At 32.7% G+C, this 8959-nt stretch overlaps 1 pseudogene; it reads right to left on the reverse strand.

The window, feature by feature from the left end:
- Positions 1 to 596: 596 nt before the first annotated feature.
- On the reverse strand, positions 597 to 8756 carry LOC122210584 (annotated as a pseudogene).
- Positions 8757 to 8959: the final 203 nt, after the last annotated feature.

An 8959-nucleotide genomic window follows, 5' to 3' on the forward strand; every position in this document is an offset into this window, starting at 1 on the left:
CAAAATGTAAGACAAAAAATAAATGGATATGGCAGACAATAACAATCTCAGATGGTTTTATTAGAAGATCAGCAAACCTTAATAATTAAAACATTTTAGGTTTGGAAACAGTCAACACAAGGAATTTTTTTTGCAAAAAAAAAAAAGGGTTTTATTACCTTGACTATAAATTATAATTATTATTTATAAAAGCTATATAAGTGAACATCTTTAAAGTCTCAAAAAGGCAAATACAAATAAAGCACAGAAAATTAATTGAATTGAAAAAAAGTTCTGGCATAGTTCTTCCACATCAAATGTTTAGTGTATCTACAATAATAGATCAGCGCAAAGGTATATCTGCAGGTTCTAAAAGTAAAAGTAAGTTAAGTTGGCAAATACCATATTCCTCAATGAATAAGAAGGCTGATCAAAGATAAAATGTTGGATAGTTTTATCAAGCAGGCCACCTTACAGGATAATTTTCCAGGGTAGCAACTCTACACATAGAACTGAACTGTTTGTGATTATTCTAGAGCCAGTACATTTATTTGCACAGTTTTAAAATAAAAATGTAACAAGTAATTATACATTAGGATTGGTGGGAATACCAGGTATTATTTCAGAACTGTCACTATGTATTCCTTCTTGTCTGACACAATCAATACAGATCCAGGCTTGCTGTGTTTAAAACGATTCCCTTCCTTTTGTTGACCAACTTCTTTAATGGTGTGCTGTTCTTGAATCTGGGTGTAGATAGATTTTGGTAGATATCAGTGATGAGCAACGCGTTTTATATGAGGATGGTGTTGAAGTTTCTCCTTGAACTTCTGGCTATACCCTTTGACTGCTTCTTCTCGTGAAGTAAGCACATCCAGTTTTTCAGAAGCATTAGCCTTCCACAGACAAAAGTCCATTTCATCAGATCCACACGTAATACATTTGCTGTTAGAAGTCTATTTTATGCAGAGAACATGTTGCATTCTCTTTGCATGATAGACTAACCCATTTCTTTTTTTGCCAATAGGAAAGATTCAAATAGATTTATCAAAACTAGCAGACACCAACTCTTTCCCAGTGGGAGAATAATGTACATTAAGCATTGCAGGTACAGATCCATACGTACCATTACAAGAGTGTATAGTGGATGCTTCTGAAATGCATAGAAGTTGTAATCTTCATTTGCTGCAGTAAAAATGAAAGCTTCCATAGGGTTCCAACAAATTGTATTTGTTCCCATACCTAAGATGACATTTTTCAGAGGAGTATCTTGCCTCATATCATATAGTACTATATTCCTGTCAGAAGCACAACTGCCCAAGAGAAATGTGTCAGTTGGATTAAGTTTAACACTACTGTCAAATCCCTAGATCATCAAACATATAGGATTGGTTCTTTATTCATCCCAAATGTCTACTTGGTGTCCACATGTGGCAAAAACAGCTTCTTTCCAGTGATGAGCAGTTCCTGTATACACTCTATTTCCTAATGTTGTATGCAGTGGTTCCTCCTCTTCTCCATAGCCCAGTCCATCCATTTTCTACTGCTTCACAGTTTTGTCATCACCAACAGTTAAAAAAAAAAAAAGTCCCACAAAAACAAGTATGTATTCCTTATACAAAACTCTCATGTGCTTGTATTGTATGGATACTTTTTCATTTAGTTGAGTTCCAAATTCTAATCTCTCAATCACATGCCCCAGGAAGGACAGTAGCCAGGCTTTTTGGATGCTTTGCCAAACAATTGACTTTTTATCTCTGTAAGGAAGCGAGAAATAGTTTTGCCAATACCCATCCCAGTTTGGTAACATTTAAAGCTCTTACCTTTCTCATGGGACCTCAAAAGGATGTAAGGTAGGATTATAGTTTCTTGTAACTGGCTATGTAGATCCAAATATTCCTTCCTGAAAAATCTGAATCCTTAATTACTCTGCCTTTTCTGGTTCCTGTAGTTTTCCATTAATCTTTACTGTTGGCATGGGAATTGTAAAAAGAACCTCAGAAGATCTCCTGGGTTCCAAACACAGTCCTCCTTGCTTCCACCATAGAAGCTACCAATTTCCCCTGGCATTTGGCATCCATCAGTCTGTTCCTTATAGGAATTTATATAATAGTGCCAATGTGATGCAGTTATTGAAATATACCATTTGGCAGTGGTTGCATGACTTATTTTGAGATCCAGAAGGACAGTGTGCAACTTTAGATATGCTACCACTTTGAAAAGAATTCTACTGGACTCAGGTAAAATGATCAGTTAAGTTTGAAGAATTCATGTTGTGAAAATCAAACTAGATTAGGGCTTGACCTAACTCACACTCTCCAGATTTTAGATGTGAAAACGTTAACATTAAAGAGTACAAAATATAGATTATTCTATTCAAGAGCTTCATATTTTGGCTAAAAAAAAGAGGAAAGAATCTCTTTTGGCTGAGTGAACCTGAGAAAATAATACAAATTGGTTATAAAACACTGATGCTCAAAATCTAGTAAAAGTGAGGCACCTAGGTGGCTCAGTTGGTTAAGCATCTAACTCTTGATTTCGGATCAGGCAGGTCATGATCTCACAATCATGAAATTGAGCTGTGCGTTGGGCTCTGTGCTGGGTGTAGAGCCTGCTTAAGAGTCTCTCTCCCCCTCTGCCCCTCCCCTGCTTGCTCGTGTGCATGCTCTCTGTCTCTCTCAAAAAAAGAAAGAAAGAAAGAAAGAAAGAAAGAAAGAAAGAAAGAAAGAAAGAAAGAAAGAAAGAAAGAAAGAAAGAAAAAAACACTATGAACTCATTATATTCCAGACATACAGAAATGTACACATGTATGCCTATACAAAATACCTCACAAATATCAGCTCTTTCACAAACCTTTTGAACTCCTGAGATCTCCAAAAGTCCTTGAGTCTTGGCTTGAAAAGTTGTAGTCTACAATGGCATGCTCTCTTAAGTTTTTGAGGATTTTGAGTTTTCATTTCTCAAAAAGTGGTAATATGTGCACATGCATGACACACATATAGCATGTATGTATACTTGTATCATGTACATGTATATGTACATATATATAATAATATAGACATATATAATACATATAAAACATATACATACATACATATAATACATATGTATTATACACATAATGCATATAATACATATAATACACACATAATAACACATACATATAATACATATAATGTATATAATAAATACATACATAATACATATACACATATGCACACAAATGAAATATTTACTAGTAAATATCGTGCTGGCAAAGCAGTGTAGCCTAAGTCAGTTGTCTCAAAAATTGTTACTATGCATCCCCCATCAGTAAAACATTTTTGAGAATGTTCTACTACACGGTTTTCTAGAGGCTAGAAAATTGCTCCATTTGTTTCTCTGTTTACCTCTATTACATACTAGTAAAATAGAAGCATATTACCTAATACCAAGTGAGTAGTGGTGTGATGCTGAACGAGTCATGGATCTTTCTTAGACTTCGTGTCTTCATCTATAAATTTTTTTTGTAATTTGATTTATCTTGTTCAGTGCTAAGATTATGCAGTTGTTTCAGATGCTGCTACAATATGGGATTGTATTTATTGAATCATTTTTGATAGACACAGACAGTGTATGGATAAGAGCAGGTCCTGCTATACATTATGCCTCAACAATATGAAATACTAAACTGGAATAAAAGGGAAATTTCTTATGTCCTAATTTCAACTCACAATATGAATTAATGTGCTTCACTTTAGGAATACATATAACCTCTTTAACGCATGATAATGAAGCCATCATGGGGTCTACAACCTGAGTCCCAGGGCTCTCAGAGCAGCATGAAGAGTGATAATGCCCCATAGGACCTGGTCTGCTTGTCTTTTATTTACCCTAAATTTGCTAATGGGGTGGATAAGGGACTGAAATAGAATGGCTGTAGCTAAATGTGCAGAGGCCTCAAAGACACTGATTAGCCAGGAAAGTATTAATAATCAGAGTAACCATAATAAAGTTAGCTCAGGACATGAGTAATAGTGTGCAAAGCTAAAGAATATCTGTTTCTGCATCTAGGGAGTAGATTTAGAAAACTTGGTTTATTTTATTATATTATGGGATAGAGTGCTTAAAACCTAAATGCTAGTCACCAATTCAAAGGGAGGATGCTGGAATAAGGAACAATATGACATTTGATAACAGGGCAGGGTGTTTAAGAGGGAGGCAGCACTGGTGGCTTTATAATTTGCTGTTTCATTTCTGTGTTTGGCTTCTGCTGTAACCAGCTGGCATGAAGGAACTCTCTGGTGTTTTGAATCAAGAAGGAAATAAAGCACACACAGGCTTCACTACAGATAACCTGAACATTTTGAATTTGGTTTATGGCAAGAGAAATGTGTACTTTGGCTTTATTTTTTAATAGTGGTGGTATGTTGGCTGAATTGATCTCCTTTATGACTCGAGAATTTGTGCAATGGTGCTTGGATTTAAGAAAGGTAAAATATACCTATGGAAGAAAATTTTTGTCTCATCTGAAAACAATTGACATCTACGAACAATGGCTGCTTAATGAGAAAATATCTATTGGCAAGTAATAGAAATTGTTGAATTTTGATTGTAAGATTAAGCAATGTTTTTTCCTCTTAGCCTCACCTTGATCCGTTTAGATTGGGTTGGATTTGTTACTTGAATTTAGTCATTGTTATATAATTATGAAAAAAAGAAAATTTTATGCCGTTTGTCTTTGAAGTGATCTCTGCTTTTTATATAAATTTTCTATGAATGTATAATGTATAACAAATATATATATGTACGATCTTAAGTGTACTTCTCAATTATTTTTATATATTACTCACTCCTTGGTAACAATCACCCAGATCAAGATAATATTTCTAAAAGCTTCCCTTGTACTCTCCTAGCCACCATGCTCCTCCCACCTCCCCAAAGAGAACAGCTATTTTGACTTCCATCACACAGATTGGTTTTGCCTGTTGGAGACATTTATATAAATGTAATTATATAGTGTTTTTGTGTATGTGTCTGGTTTCTTTCACTCAGTGTTATGTCTGTGAGACTATCCATATGGTTGTTTGTAGAATTAGATTACTCATGGTCGTTGTGTAATATTCCATTTAGAATATCAATATTCTAAAATTATGTATGTTCTTCTATTCATGGATACTTGGGTTGTTTCCAGTATTTCACTATACAAGATAATTATATTATTAATTTTTTGACATGTCTTTCAGTGCATATATATTCAAATTTTCTATATTTAATAGTGTATTTGTTGTGTCATAAGCTATTATTATGTTTTGCTTTAGGAGATATACTGCTAGACAGCTTTACAAAGAGATTATACTTATTCATACTCTCATTGGCAGTACTTGCCTCCAAAGTTTCTGGTAGATGTATAGTAATGTTTGTGTGTGTGTGTGTGTGTGTGTGTGTGTGTGTGTGTGTGTGTTATGTAATTTTTTTAAAAGACATTAATTTATTTAGAGCAGTTTTAGTTCACAGCAAACCAAGAGGAAAGTACAGAGATTTCCCACGTACCTCCTATCCCCACACATGCATAGCCTCCCCTGTTATCAACATTTTTCACCAACGGTACATTTATTATTATTGAAAACTTGCAGCAACACATCATAATCACCCAAAGGTCATAGTTTACATTAAGGTTTCCTCTTCCTGTTGTACATTCTATGGGTTTGGACAAATGTGTAAAGACATGTATCCATCATTATAATATGATGCAGGGTATTTTCATTGCCCTAAAAGTCCTCTGTGTTCTATTTATACTAATCCTGCCCACAATGACCCAATTATCTTTTTACTCTTTCCACATTTCTTTTCTTTTCCAGAGTATCATATAGTTGGAATAATAGAGAATGTAATCTTTTCACATTGGCTTTTTTCACTTATTATTCATTTAAGTTTCCTCCATATCTGTTCATGGCTTGATAGATCATTTCTTATTAGAACTGAATAATATTCTATTATTTGTAATGTGGAATTCTATAATTTTCTGTTGTGTTCCAGTTTATGAATTCATTCACCTACAGAGGACATATTGGTTGCTTTCAAATTTTGGCCACTATGGGTAAAGCTGACAAAACGTGTGTGGACAGATTTTTTTGTGTGGACGTAAGTTCTCAACTCCTTTGGGTAATAACCAAGGAGAGTGATTGCTGGATCATCTGGTGAGAATATGTTAGTTTGTGTGAAGTCACCAAAATGTCTTCTAAAGTGTCCATACCATTCTGCATTTTCACCAGCAATGAATAAAAATTCCCATTGCTCCACAATCTTGCCAACAGCTGGTGTTGTCAGTGTTCCAAATTTTGTCCATTGTCCATTCTAATAGGTGTCTCTAATGGTATCTCACTGTAATTTTAATTTGCACTTTATGGTGATCTATTATGTAGAACATCTTTTTATATGTTTACTTACTATCTGCATATCTTCTTTGGAGAAGTGTCTGTTTAGATCTTTGGCCCAATTTTTAAATGAATGGTTCATTTTCTTACTTTTGGGTTTTAAGAGTACTTTGTATATTATGGATAACAGCCCAGATGTATCAGATGTGTCTTTGCAAATATTTTCTCCCAGTCTGTGGCTTGTATTCTTATTCTCTTGATGTGGCTTTTCACAAAAGTTGTAATTTTGATGAAGTCTGACTTATCAATTATTTCTTTTGTGGATTGTGGATTCTGTTGTATCTAAAAAGTAATCATCACATCCAAGGTCACCATGCAGGTTTTGTCCTATATTATCCTCTAGGAATTTTATAGTTTTGAATTTTATGATCCAGTTTGAATTAATTTTTGTGAAGAGCATAATGCCTGTCTAGATTATCTAGGTTCATTTTTTTGGTGAATCTAGATTTATTATTCATCAATATGTGGATGTTCAATTGTTCCAGTAACCTCTGGTGAAAAGACTATCTTTGATCTATTTTATTGCTTTTGCTCTTTTGTAAAAATCAATTGACTATATTTGCAGCAGCTATTTCTGATTTTGCTATCTGGTTCCATTGATCTATTTCTCTGTTCTTTTACCAATATCGCATTGTCCTGATTATTGTAGTTTTACAGTTCTTCCTCAATATTATATTGGCTATTCTGGCTCATTTGCTTCTCCATCTAAACTTTAGAATCGGTTTGTCAATATCCACAAAATAACTTCCTGAGATTTTGTTTGAGATTGTATTGAACCTATAGATCAAGTTGGGAAGAACTGGTATGTTGACCATACTGAGTCTTCCTATTCATGAACATGGAATACCTTTCCATTTACTTAGTTCTTACTTGATTTCATTCATCAGAAATTTATAGTTTCCTCATGTAGATCTTATACATATTTGTTACACTGTGTTTTTAACTTGTATGTACCTGATAGCTATTGATGTTGATCACATTTACATATGTTTATTAGCCATTTGGATAGTCTCTTTGTGAAGTGCCTGTCCAAGTGTTTTGTCTGCTTTTTTCTATGGGGTCATCTATCTATATTTCTTGAGTTGTAGAAGATTTTTTATATAGCCTGTTTATTTTTCCTATACATTATATAGTACATATGTAACATGTATTATGTTTATTTTTCATATACACCATACATATTATCTATATACATAATATACATATTTTCTATAAATTATATATATAATATATATTATATATATTACATATACTATAACTTTTTTTTCATTCTGCCTTGTAAACTCTTCATGGAATATTTTGATAAATATGAAATCTTAATTTCTATGAGGCACAAATTATTAGCGTTATCTTTGGCTAGTACATTTTGTTTCCTCTTTAAGGACTTTAAATTACTACTTTGGCTATGAAAGTATTCACGTATATTACCTCCTACAACCTTTATTGTTTTGTAATTCACATTATTTAGATCTACACTTAATATGGAATAAATTTTGGTTGTATTCAGGACAACCAGATTAAAATTTATTAACCTAACTTTTCCCCCCACTGCAATGCAATGTCTCTTTTATAATATCTGTGGTTGCTTATATGACTCTGTTTCTGGAGTCTTTATTATATGCCATTGGTCAGTTTTTCTATTCTTGTGTCAATATCATAAAATCTTACTGTGATTTCTTGGTAAGTATTGATATATGGTAATTTAAATACTTTGACTTTATTTTCATTCAAGATTGCCTTGCCTCATCTTGACCTTTCTGCATTTTCATTAGAATTTTAAAATAAACTAATCAATGTCAATAAAAATAAAGTTTTGATTTTAATTGGTATTCAATTGAATTGAATTGAAGTTGGGAAATAATTGATACATTTACAATCTTTAGTAAATTCTTTCATTTATTTACCTCTTCTTCAATTTTCATAAGTAATATTTTTAAATTTTATGTGCAAAGACTTTGCAAAATTTTTATTAGGTAAATATATCGAAATTTTATGTGCTTGATGTTAAATTAATGCTCTTTAAAATTTTTTATTTTCTAATTGCTTATATCCAGCAGTCATGCTAAATTTACTTACTGATTCTAACACTTTATGAATGCTTTGGTTATTTTGTGTGCACAGTGATGCCATTTATAAACAAAATCCATTTATTCTTTTCCAAACTTTATAATATTTATTTATTTTGATAATATTATTGCACAGGCTGGGGCATCCAGTGCAAAGTTGAATAAAAGTGATGATATCAGACTTTCTTATCTTGTTCCCAGTCTTGATGGGAAATTTTTGATATGTCTTTATTAAATATAATGTATGGTGTAGACATTTGTAGATACCCTTTACCAGATTAAGATTTTCCTCCATTTTTAGTTTGTTAAAAGTTTTTATCATGAAAGGATATTGACTTTTATCAAAAGTTTTTCCTGTATCTATTGATATAATTATGCCATTTCCCCCTTTTATTCTGTCAATGTGATGAATTAGATTGATTGCATTCTGAATGTTAAACTTCTCTTACAGACCTAAAATAAACCCTACCGAATGTTGTTACATTATCTGTTTTATGG

The sequence above is a fragment of the Panthera leo genome, chromosome F2, assembly GCF_018350215.1.
Source record: "Panthera leo isolate Ple1 chromosome F2, P.leo_Ple1_pat1.1, whole genome shotgun sequence".
Lineage (NCBI taxonomy): Eukaryota > Metazoa > Chordata > Mammalia > Carnivora > Felidae > Panthera > Panthera leo.